Source organism: Pseudophryne corroboree, chromosome 5 (genome assembly GCF_028390025.1).
Source record: "Pseudophryne corroboree isolate aPseCor3 chromosome 5, aPseCor3.hap2, whole genome shotgun sequence".
Classification (NCBI taxonomy): Eukaryota; Metazoa; Chordata; class Amphibia; order Anura; family Myobatrachidae; genus Pseudophryne; species Pseudophryne corroboree.
In genome coordinates, this window is record NC_086448.1 from 188,640,597 (window position 1) to 188,652,689 (window position 12,093).

Consider the following 12,093-nt stretch of genomic DNA (forward strand, 5'->3'; position numbering starts at 1 on the left):
ACAATTAGTAATAAAACAAGCAATCAACTGTCTCTTCTACAATTATAAACGGAGAGGACGCCAGCCACGTCCTCTCCCTATCAATCTCAATGCACGTGTGAAAATGGCGGCGACGCGCGGCTGCTTATATAGAATCCGAATCTCGCGAGAATCCGACAGCGGGATGATGACGTTCGGGCGCGCTCGAGTCTGCTCGGACCCGTGTAAAAAAAGGTAAAGCTCGGGTAGGTTCGGTTTCTCGGAAACCGAACCCGCTCATCACTAAATGTACTGAGAAGCGTCTGTCTAGGAGCACATTACCATTCTGATGTGTATCTGATCATGTCTAACAAATGTGCTTGCATGCAAGGTCAGAATCCCCATGTATTACTTTCTTGTTTGGATCAGCCTCCTCTGTGATTTCAAGTTTTTTTTTAAAATAACATTTACTTGCTTGGCCCTATTTTATGTGGTCCATAACTCCAGTCAAGGGACATAGAGCTTTCAATAATTCAAGTTCCACAATTATATAGTTACTTTTGGTATTTATGTTGCTTGGTGTGTGCATATTAATGTGCACCCTCTATAAACTACACCACAAATGGATAAAAGGCCACGAAAGCCACTAAATTGGGTATGCCTCCACTTATATACAAGGTTCTATTATCAAAGTTTTCCAATAATTGTAACAGCAACAGTCTGAGGATATAATTCAAACTAAATTTTTATTTCCTTTTTTATTAAATAAATGATAAAGAAAAATTTTATTTATTTTTGGCTGGGATGATCTGAATCATATCCCCTTTACGTTCAAAGTCCTCTGAAATGTCAGTGTTTAGCACTGCGGATGGAAACAATGTCTGGATGATCACTCAGGAATGTGTTTAAGTCAAAAACGTTTTATATATGATGCTGATAGGAGATTTACAGTATGCCCATACAATGATAGCTGTAAAACAACAAAAGGCTGTATTACTTGTATTGATCTTCATGAGGAAACAGCTACGGGTGTGAATTTCATCCTAAATTATTCCAACTAATTTAGCATCTGTTCTCTGGGCGTTAATATTATCAGCTTGCCTGTAGTCTTCCTAGAGTAGACATACCGTACATAGTTTCCTATAGGTCATAATTTTCCACTTGGTTTTGCTTAACAGCTGGTACCCGGACTCCTTCCTGCAACTGAGAAGTCGTTCATCGTCTAGCTGAGGCCTGTTCGGTCTTTCTCCGCAGCATTTACAATCCATCCACAGTAATCTGATAGTGGCCCTGCCAGTATAAGTATACAACACCCTGCCAAACTTGACATACAGCTCTTCCTCAGGCATCATGTGGCAACTGAATTTCCTGAAAGAGCATGTTGTTTAAGAGGAGGTAAAAATAAGGTAGTAATTCATATTATTATTTATTGTAACAGAACGCTCAGCACAAACATAACAATATTGGTTTTTGTAAGATGCTAAATATTTGATATTAGTGCAACAACATGTTGAACTTGATAGATGATGGGTTTATCAGTGTTTTACTGTACTGAATTAATGTTATCTTTAATTAATCAAAAACAGAAATTCCATTGTATGCCCAGCATTAATCTTAAAAGTCAAGGTGTATAATAAATACAGCTGATTTACGAAGCTGTGTGAAGTTCCTTTGGCTTAGTGGCAATCCCTATGTGCAATGGGAATCAAACTTTAATAACTATCTTGTCAGTTACAAGTGGCTATGAAAATAAGATGCACATTAACATCTACAAACTGAGAAATATGTGGACAACTAGAATTTGCCTGCTGCTTCGCTCATGTGGATGTCTATTATTGCCCAGCGGAACTAATTTTACCAGGACAGCAGTTCCAGCTAATATTGTGATGTATATTTTATATTGTACATAAATAACAAAATGTCTCTGTAAACAGTATATACAGTTTTTCCTTCAGGGATTAACACAAAAAAGCCAAGGGACAAGCCACGTAAAGCTGCCCATTGGAGAAGCAGCTGGTCCTGAGTTATATGCCTGCTGCCCTGAGCGTTTGCACCTGCGACTTATTGACGCTTAAGCTGGGTACACACTGCGCACTGTGTACCTAGACAATATGTCAGCCAGGCGGGTCAACATATTAGAACATTGAGCGATGTTAAGAAACGATCACTGTTCCATCCTTCATTAGCATACATGCTAGCGATATTGGTCGTCATTCCGAGTTGTTCGCTCGTTGCCGATTTTCGCTATGCTGCGATTAGTTGCTAACTGCGCATGCGCATGGTACGCAGAGCACATGCGCTAAGTTATTTAACACAAAACTTAGTAGATTTGCTGGTGGTCGAGCGACGCTTTTCAGTCACACTGCTGATCAGTGAATGATTGACAGGAAAGGGGCGTTTCTGGGAGGTAACTGAGCGTTTTTCGGGAGTGTGCTAAAAAACGCAGGCGTGTCAGGGGAAAACGCGGGAGTGTCTGGAGAAACGGGGTAGTGGCTGGCCGGACGCTGGGCGTGTTTGTGACGTCAAACCAGGAACTAAACGGACTGAGCTGATCGCAATCTAGGAGTAGGTCTGGAATTACTCAGAAACTGCACAGAATTATTTAGTTGCAATTCTGTTAATCTTTCGTTTGCTATTCTGCTAAGCTAAGATACACTCCCAGAGGGCGGCGGCCTAGCGTGTGCAATGCTGTGAAAAGCAGCTAGCGAGCGAACAACTCGGAATGAGGGCCATTGTCAGTTTTGATGTGCAGCATATCAAACCTGCCGTCGCTAGCGACCGCAGGCACCCACCTATTGGACATGCATACTGCCCGATAGGTACTGATGTGAGCAATATGTCGGTCCGATCCACTGGATAAGATTACATATTGCTCAGTGTGTACCCAGCAGGAAACCGCAGGCGCTTGAATTTAAAAGGAAAAATGTTGGGTATAAGGGGTATACATTACTTGGTATAAACACTCTCACCTGTAGCACATCCTGTTAGAATCTCTGCCTCAATTGGGTTCCTCTACAGAGCAGTGACTGAGGGGGTAATTCAGATCTGATCGCAGCAGCTAGGGGTAGCACTCCCGGACAAAAATAAAGTGTGTATATCACACTACAAATTAGTCACAAGGGAAAGAGATTGATCATTTTGAAAAATCTATACTGGTGCGGGAATATTTTTTGCTCTACATTAAATTTGTTAGCTAGTGGGCAAAACCATGGGGGTAATTCAGAGTTGATCGCAGCAGCAAAATTGTTAGCAGTTGGGCAAAACCATGGGGGTCATTCCAACCCGATCGCATGCTGCGCTTCATCACAGCCGTGCGATTGGGTCAACATGCGCTGCGCCCACATTGTGCAGGCGCGTTGTTGCCCGGTGGCGGCCGTCACCGGGCAGCGACGCCGCTACCGAAAAAAGCAGTCGCAGCGGTGACCGCAAGAAGATTGACAGGAGGAAGGCATTCTGGGGCATCAACTCACCATTTTCTGGGCGTGAAGATCCGAATGCAGGAGTGTCGAGGCGTTTGGAGGGCGGATGTCGGACGTCAATTCCAGGACCTGCAACGCTGGATTCATTGCACAGGGTAAGGAAGTCTAACCCTGGTCTTGTTTTACACAAAACTTTTTTGCATAAGTTGGGAGAAGTTAAGTTCCGCAGAAGCAGTGGTGTATCTATAATGGGTGCAGTGTGGGTGGTACACAAGGACCCCTGGGTCCAGAGGGGGCCAACACACTACACCCATTTCTTGTATACTTACCTTTCTGGTGTCCGTGTGTGGACTCCCTCCTCTCCCGTAGCCATCAGCTCCGCTGCTAGCACTCTGAGCACTAGAGACTCCGGCACAGTGCCAGTGTGTACAGCGCATGCGCAGGTTTCTGAAAAATGGCCACCGTGCATGCGCCGTAAACTCTGTGCCACAGCAATTCTGTCCATTTCCGGCAACCGGAGATCCATGCGAACGTCTGTATTCTGAGTCAGCTTCATCACATTGCCCCAGCCCTCTGCTCGTGGGAGAAGCCGCCATCACTATTATCTGCTTGGTGTTCTGCCTGAATTGGATGGAGTTCTGCATACGTTCACTTGCATCGTACTCATCTGAGTTACAGTGCATTCGGAAAGTATTCACAGCACTTCACTTTTTCCACATTTTATTATCTTACAGCCTTATTCCAAACTGGAATAAATTTATTTTTTTCCCTCCCAATTCTACACACAATACCTCATAATGATAACGTGAAAAAAGTTTAGAGATTTTTGATAATTTATTAAAAATAAAAAACTAAGAAATCACAAGTACATAAGTATTCACAGTCTTTGCTCAATACTTTGTTGATGCACCTTTGGCAGAAATTACAGCCTCAAGTGTCTCTGAATATGATGCCACAAGCTTGGCACACCTATCTTTTGGGCAGTTTCGACCATTCCTTCTACAGGTCAGTTATAAGTAAAACAGTGCCCGAAGGAGAATGACATACTTGAGAGAAGGAACATAACAACAAATGGTGTGGTGAGATTTACACACCAGCACACCAACATATAACTTAGCCAGCAACGCCTGGCAACATTAACAGCAACAGCTGAACAGGAAACACAGAACAAAGAACCTGCAGAAAGTCACCGCAGAGGCGGGCGCCCAATGGCCCTCATTCCGAGTTGTTCGCTCGCAAGCTGCTTTTAGCAGCATTGCACACGCTAAGCCGCCGCCCACTGGGAGTGAATCTTAGCTTAGCAGAATTGTAAACTAAAGATTCTCAAAATTGCGAATAGAAATTTCTAAGCAGTTTCTGAGTAGCTCGACACTTACTCTGCCACTGCGATCAGTTCAGTCAGTTTCGTTCCTGGTTTGACGTCACAAACACACCCAGCGTTCGCCCAGACACTCCCCCATTTCTCCAGCCACTCCCGCGTTTTTCCCAGGAACGGCAGCGTTTTTTCACACACTCCCATAAAACGGACAGTTTCCGCCCAGAAACACCCACTTTCTGTCAATCACACTACGATCACCAGAACGAAGAAAAAACCTTGTAAGTCCGTGAGTAAAATACCAAACTTCTTAGCAAATTTACTTGGCGCAGCCACAGTGCGAACATTGTGCATGCGCAGTTAGCGGAAAATCGCACCGATGCAAAGGAAAAGAACGAGCGAACAACTCGGAATGAGGGCCAATATCCCTTATGGACGACGAGAAAATAAGAATTTACTTACCGATAATTCTATTTCTCGTAGTCCGTAGTGGATGCTGGGAACTCCGTAAGGACCATGGGGATCAGCGGCTCCGCAGGAGACTGGGCACAAAAGTAAAGCTTTAGGACTACCTGGTGTGCACTGGCTCCTCCCCCCATGACCCTCCTCCAAGCCTCAGTTAGGATACTGTGCCCGGACGAGCGTACACAATAAGGAATGATTCATGAATCCCGGGTAAGACTCATACCAGCCACACCAATCACACCGTACAACCTGTGATCTGAACCCAGTTAACAGCATGATAACAGAGGAACCTCTGGAAGATGGCTCACAACAACAATAACCTGATTTAGTTAACAATAACTATGTACAAGTATTGCAGACAATCCGCACTTGGGATGGGCGCCCAGCATCCACTACGGACTACGAGAAATAGAATTATCGGTATGTAAATTCTTACTTTCTCTGACTTCCTAGTGGATGCTGGGAACTCCGTAAGGACCATGGGGATTATACCAAAGCTCCCAAACGGGCGGGAGAGTGCGGATGACTCTGCAGCACCGAATGAGAGAACTCCAGGTCCTCCTCAGCCAGGGTATCAAATTTGTAGAATTTAGCAAACGTGTTTGCCCCTGACCAAGTAGCTGCTCGGCAAAGTTGTAAAGCCGAGACCCCTCGGGCAGTCGCCCAAGATGAGCCCACCTTCCTTGTGGAATGGGCTTTTACAGATTTTGGCTGTGGCAGGCCTGCCACAGAATGTGCAAGCTGAATTGTACTACAAATCCAACGAGCAATAGTCTGCTTAGAAGCAGGAGCACCCAGCTTGTTGGGTGCATACAGGATAAACAGCGAGTCAGATTTTCTGACTCCAGCCGTCCTGGAAACATATATTTTCAGGGCCCTGACTACGTCCAGCAACTTGGAGTCCTCCAAGTCCCTAGTAGCCGCAGGTACCACAATAGGCTGGTTCAGGTGAAACGCTGAAACCACTTTAGGGAGAAATTGAGGACGAGTCCTCAATTCTGCCCTGTCCGTATGAAAAATCAGGTAAGGGCTTTTATAGGATAAAGCCGCCAATTCTGACACACGCCTGGCCGAAGCCAAGGCCAACAGCATTACCACTTTCCATGTGAGATATTTTTAAGTCCACAGTGGTGAGTGGTTCAAACCAATGTGATTTTAGGAACCCCAAAACTACATTGAGATCCCAAGGTGCCACTGGAGGCACAAAAGGAGGCTGTATATGTAGTACCCCCTTGACAAACGTCTGAACTTCAGGAACTGAAGCCAGTTCTTTCTGGAAGAAAATCGACAGGGCCGAAATTTGAACCTTAATGGACCCCAATTTTAGGCCCATAGACACTCCTGTTTGCAGGAAATGCAGGAATCGACCCAGTTGAAATTCCTCTGTAGGGGCCTTCCTGGCCTCGCACCACGCAACATATTTACGCCAAATGCGGTGATAATGCTTTGCGGTTACATCCTTCCTGGCTTTGATCAGGGTAGGGATGACTTCATCCGGAATGCCTTTTTCCTTCAGGATCCGGCGTTCAACCGCCACGCCGTCAAACGCAGCCGCGGTAAGTCTTGGAACAGACAGGGTCCTTGCTGGAGCAGGTCCCTTCTTAGAGGTAGAGGCCACGGGTCCTCTGTGAGCATCTCTTGAAGTTCCGGGTACCAAGTCCTTCTTGGCCAATCCGGAGCCACGAGTATAGTTCTTACTCCTCTCCGTCTTATAATTCTCAGTACCTTGGGTATGAGAGGCAGAGGAGGGAACACATACACTGACTGGTACACCCACGGCGTTACCAGAGCGTCCACAGCTATTGCCTGAGGGTCCCTTGACCTGGCGCAATACCTGTCTAGTTTTTTGTTGAGGCGGGACGCCATCATGTCCACCTTTGGTTTTTCCCAACGGTTCACAATCATGTGGAAGACTTCTGGGTGAAGTCCCCACTCTCCCGGGTGGAGGTCGTGCCTGCTGAGGAAGTCTGCTTCCCAGTTGTCCACTCCCGGAATGAACACTGCTGATAGTGCTATCACATGATTTACCGCCCAGCGAAGAATCCTTGCAGCTTCTGCCATTGCCCTCCTGCTTCTTGTGCCGCCCTGTCTGTTTACGTGGGCGACTGCCGTGATGTTGTCTGACTGGATCAGCACCGGCTGACCTTGAAGCAGCGGTCTTGCTAGGCTTAGAGCATTGTAAATGGCCCTTAGCTCCAGGATATTTATGTGAAGTGATGTCTCCAGGCTTGACCACAAGCCCTGGAAATTCCTTCCCTGTGTGACTGCTCCCCAGCCTCGCAGGCTGGCATCCTGCATCCTGGGCTGGCACCCAGTCCTGAATGCCGAATCTGCGGCCCTCTAGAAGATGAGCACTCTGTAACCACCACAGGAGAGACACCCTTGTCTTTGGTGACAGGGTTATCCGCTGATGCATCTGAAGATGCGATCCGGACCATTTGTCCAGCAGGTCCCACTGGAAAGTTCTTGCGTGGAATCTGCCGAATGGGATTGCTTCGTAGGAAGCCACCATTTTTCCCAGGACCCTTGTGCATTGATGCACTGAGACTTGGCCTGGTTTTAGGAGGTTTCTGACTAGCTCGGATAACTCCCTGGCTTTCTCCTCCGGGAGAAACACCTTTTTCTGGACTGTGTCCAGGATCATCCCTAGGAATAGAAGACGCGTCGTCGGGATCAGCTGCAATTTTGGAATATTGAGAATCCAACCGTGCTGCCGCAACACTACCTGAGATAGTGCTACCCCGACTTCCAACTGTTCCCTGGATCTTGCCCTTATCAGGAGATCGTCCAAGTAAGGGATAACTAAAACTCCTCCCTTCCTTCGAAGGAGTATCATCATTTCGGCCATTACTTTGGTAAAGACCCGGGGTGCCGTGGACAATCCAAACGGCAGCGTCTGAAACTGATAGTGACAGTTCTGTACCACAAACCTGAGGTACCCTTGGTGAGAAGGGTAAATTGGGACATGGAGGTAAGCATCCTTGATGTCCAGAGACACCATATAATCCCCTTCTTCCAGGTTCGCAATCACTGCTCTGAGTGACTCCATCTTGAATTTGAACCTCTGTATGTAAGTGTTCAAGGATTTTAGATTTAAAATAGGTCTCACCGAGCCGTCCGGCTTCGGTACCACAAACAGCGTGGAATAATACCCCTTTCCCTGTTGCAGGAGGGGTACCCTGATTATCACCTGCTGGGAATACAGCTTGTGAATGGCTTCCAATACCGCCTCCCTGTCGGAGGGAGACGTCGGTAAAGCAGACTTTAGGAAACGGCGAGGGGGAGACGTCTCGAATTCCAATTTGTACCCCTGAGATACCACCTGAAGGATCCAGGGGTCCACTTGTGAGTGAGCCCACTGCGCGCTGAAACTCTTGAGACGGGCCCCCACCGTGCCTGAGTCCGCTTGTAAAGCCCCAGCGTCATGCTGAGGACTTGGCAGAGGCGGGAGAGGGCTTCTGTTCCTGGGAACTGGCTGTTTGCTGCAGCCTTTTCCCTCTCCCTCTGCCACGGGGCAGAAATGAGGAGCCTTTTGCTCGCTTGCCCTTATGGGGCCGAAAGGATTGCGCCTGATAATACGGCGTCTTCTTATGTTGAGAGGCTACCTGGGGTAAAAATGTGGATTTCCCAGCAGTTGCCGTGGCCACTAGGTCTGATAGACCTACCCCAAATAACTCCTCCCCTTTATAAGGCAATACTTCCATATGCCTTTTGGAATCCGCATCACCTGACCACTGCCGCGTCCATAACCCTCTTCTGGCAGAAATGGACAGCGCACTTACTCTTGATGCCAGTCGGCAGATATCCCTCTGTGCATCACGCATATATAAATATGCATCTTTTAAATGCTCTATAGTCAGTAATATACTGTCCCTGTCTGCCATCTGAGGTAGCGGGCGTTTTAGAGCCCCTGATGGCCTTTGAGACGCCTGGACAGGCACAAGCTGAGTAGCTGGCTGCCTCATGTCATCAACCGTCTTTTGTAAAGAGCTGACACTGTCAAGTAATTCCTTCCATAAGCCCATCCACTCAGGTGTCGACTCCCTAGGGGGTGACATCTCTATTACAGGCAATTGCTCCGCCTCCACATCATTTTCCTCCTCAAACATGTCGACACAATCGTACCGACACACAGCACACACACAGGGAATGCTCTGATAGAGGACAGGACCCCACTAGCCCTTTGGGGAGACAGAGGGAGAGTATGCCAGCACACACCAGAGCGCTATATATATATATATATATATATATATATATATATATAGGGATACCACTATATAATGTGTTTTCCCCTTATAGCTGCTGATATAATCAAACTGCGCCAAATTAGTGCCCCCCCTCTCTTTTTTACCCTTTTCTGTAGTGCAGGACTGCAGGGGAGAGTCAGGGAGACGTCCTTCCAGCGGAGCTGTGAGGGAAAATGGCGCCCGTGTGCTGAGGAGATAGGCTCCGCCCCCTTCTCGGCGGACTTTTCTCCCGCGTTTTGGTATATTCTGGCAGGGGTTAAAATACATCCATATAGCCCTGGGGGTTATATGTGATGTATTTTCGCCAGCCAAGGTGTTTTCATTGCTGCTCAGGGCGCCCCCCCCTAGCGCCCTGCACCCTCAGTGACCGGAGTGTGAAGTGTGCCTGAGGAGCAATGGCGCACAGCTGCAGTGCTGTGCACCACCTTGTTGAAGACTGATGTCTTCTGCCGCCGATTTTCCGGACCTCTTCTTGCTTCTGGCTCTGTAAGGGGGCCGGCGGCGCGGCTCTGGGACCGGACTCCGAGGCTGGGCCTGTGTTCGGTCCCTCTGGAGCTAATGGTGTCCAGTAGCCCAAGAAGCCCAAGCTGGCTGCAAGCAGGCAGGTTCGCTTCTTCTCCCCTTAGTCCCTCGATGCAGTGAGCCTGTTGCCAGCAGGTCTCACTGAAAATAAGAAACCTAAAACTAACTTTTTCTAAGAAGCTCAGGAGAGCCCCCTAGATTGCACCCTGCTCGGTCGGGCACAAAAATCTAACTGAGGCTTGGAGGAGGGTCATGGGGGGAGGAGCCAGTGCACACCAGGTAGTCCTAAAGCTTTACTTTTGTGCCCAGTCTCCTGCGGAGCCGCTGATCCCCATGGTCCTTACGGAGTTCCCAGCATCCACTAGGACGTCAGAGAAAAGGATTTACTGGTAGGTAGGTAAAATCCTATTTTCTCTAGCATCCATAAGGGATATTGGGGACAGATTAGTACGATGGGGATGTCCCAAAGCTTCCAGAACGTGCGGAGACATCTGCAGCACCACCTGCCCAAACTGGGTATGCTCTTTGGCCAGGATATCAAACTTGTAGAACTTCACAAAGGTGTTCTTCCCTGACCAGGTAGCAGCTCGGCATAGTTGTAGGGCCGAGACTCCATGGGCAGCTGCCCAGGAAGAGCCCACCGACCTAGTAGAGTGGGCCTTCAGAGACTGTGGAACAGGTAAGGCTGCCGACGCATAGGTCTGTTGGATAGTAAGCCTAATCCAACGAACAATGGACTGCTTTGAAGCAGGGCAACCCTTTTTCCGTGCATCATAGAGCACGAACATGGAATCCGTCTTTCTGATCCGAGCCGTCCTCTTGGCAGGCTTTCAGGGCTCGCACTGCATCCAATGCCTCCGGAGGAGCAGAAGTGTCAGAACTGGACGGAATCAAAATAGGTTGATTCAAGTGAAACACGGAGACCACCTTTGGGAGGAACTGCTGTCTAGTCCTGAGCTCCGCTCTGTTCTCTTAACAGACCAAGGTCCTCATTCCGAGTTGATCACTTGCTAGCTACTTTTAGCAGAAGTGCAAACGCATAGTCGCCGCCAGTGGGGGAGTGTATTTTCGCTTTGCAGGAGTGCGAACACCTGTGCAGCCGAGCAGCAGCAAACACATTTTGTGCAGAACAAGACCAGGCCTGTAGTTATTTATTCTGTGCGATGATTGCTGCGACGAGTGACACGGTAATGACATCAGATACCCGCCCAGCAAACGCCCGGCCACGCCTGCGTTTTTCCAAACACTCCCAGAAAACGGTCAGTTGCCACCCAGAAACTCCCACTTCCTGTCAATCTCCTTGCGTCCGCCAGTGCGACTGAAAGCGTCGCTAGAACCTGTGCAAAACCGCAAAGCTCTTTGTACTTGCACGACGCGTGTGTGCATTGCGGTGCATACGCATGCGAAGATTAGCCCCATTCTGCCATAATCGCAGCACAGCAAAAATCCGTAGCGAGCGATCAACTCGGAATGAGGGCACAAGTATGGACTTTTGCACGACAAGGCCCCCAATTCTGAGACATGCCTATCAGAAGTCAGGACCAGTAACATCCCCGTTTTCCACGTGAGGTACTTATCTTCTACCGTCGTCAGAGGTTCAAACCAGGAGGACTGTAGAAAGCTTAACACTACATCCAGATCCCAATGTGCCGTAGGCGGCACGAATGGAGGTTGCATGTGAAGCACCCCTTGCAAGAAGGTCTGAACTTCCGGCAAGAGAGCCAACTTCTTCTGGAAGAAGATGGACGAGCTGAAATGTTGACCTTAATGGATCCCAGACGTAAGCCTTTATCCACCCCAGCCTGCAGGAAACGTAGGAACCTTCCCAAGTGGAATTCCACAGAGGGATATGTGCGTTCCTCGCACCAGGAGACATATCACCGCCAGATATAATGATAGTGTTTTGACGTCACAGGTTTTCTGGCTTGCACCATAGTGGCAATGACCTTCTTGGAAAGCCCTTTGTGAGCTAGGATGTTCCACTCAACTTCCATGCCGTCAAACGAAGCCTCCGTAAGTCCGGGTGGATGAACGGTCCTTGTTGAAGAAGATCCCTTCTTAGTGGTAGAGGCCAACGGTCCTCTACGGACATGTCCAGAAGAGCCGCGTACCACGCTCTTCGGTGCCAATCCGGGGAAATCAAGATTGCTCTCACTCTTTGATGCCT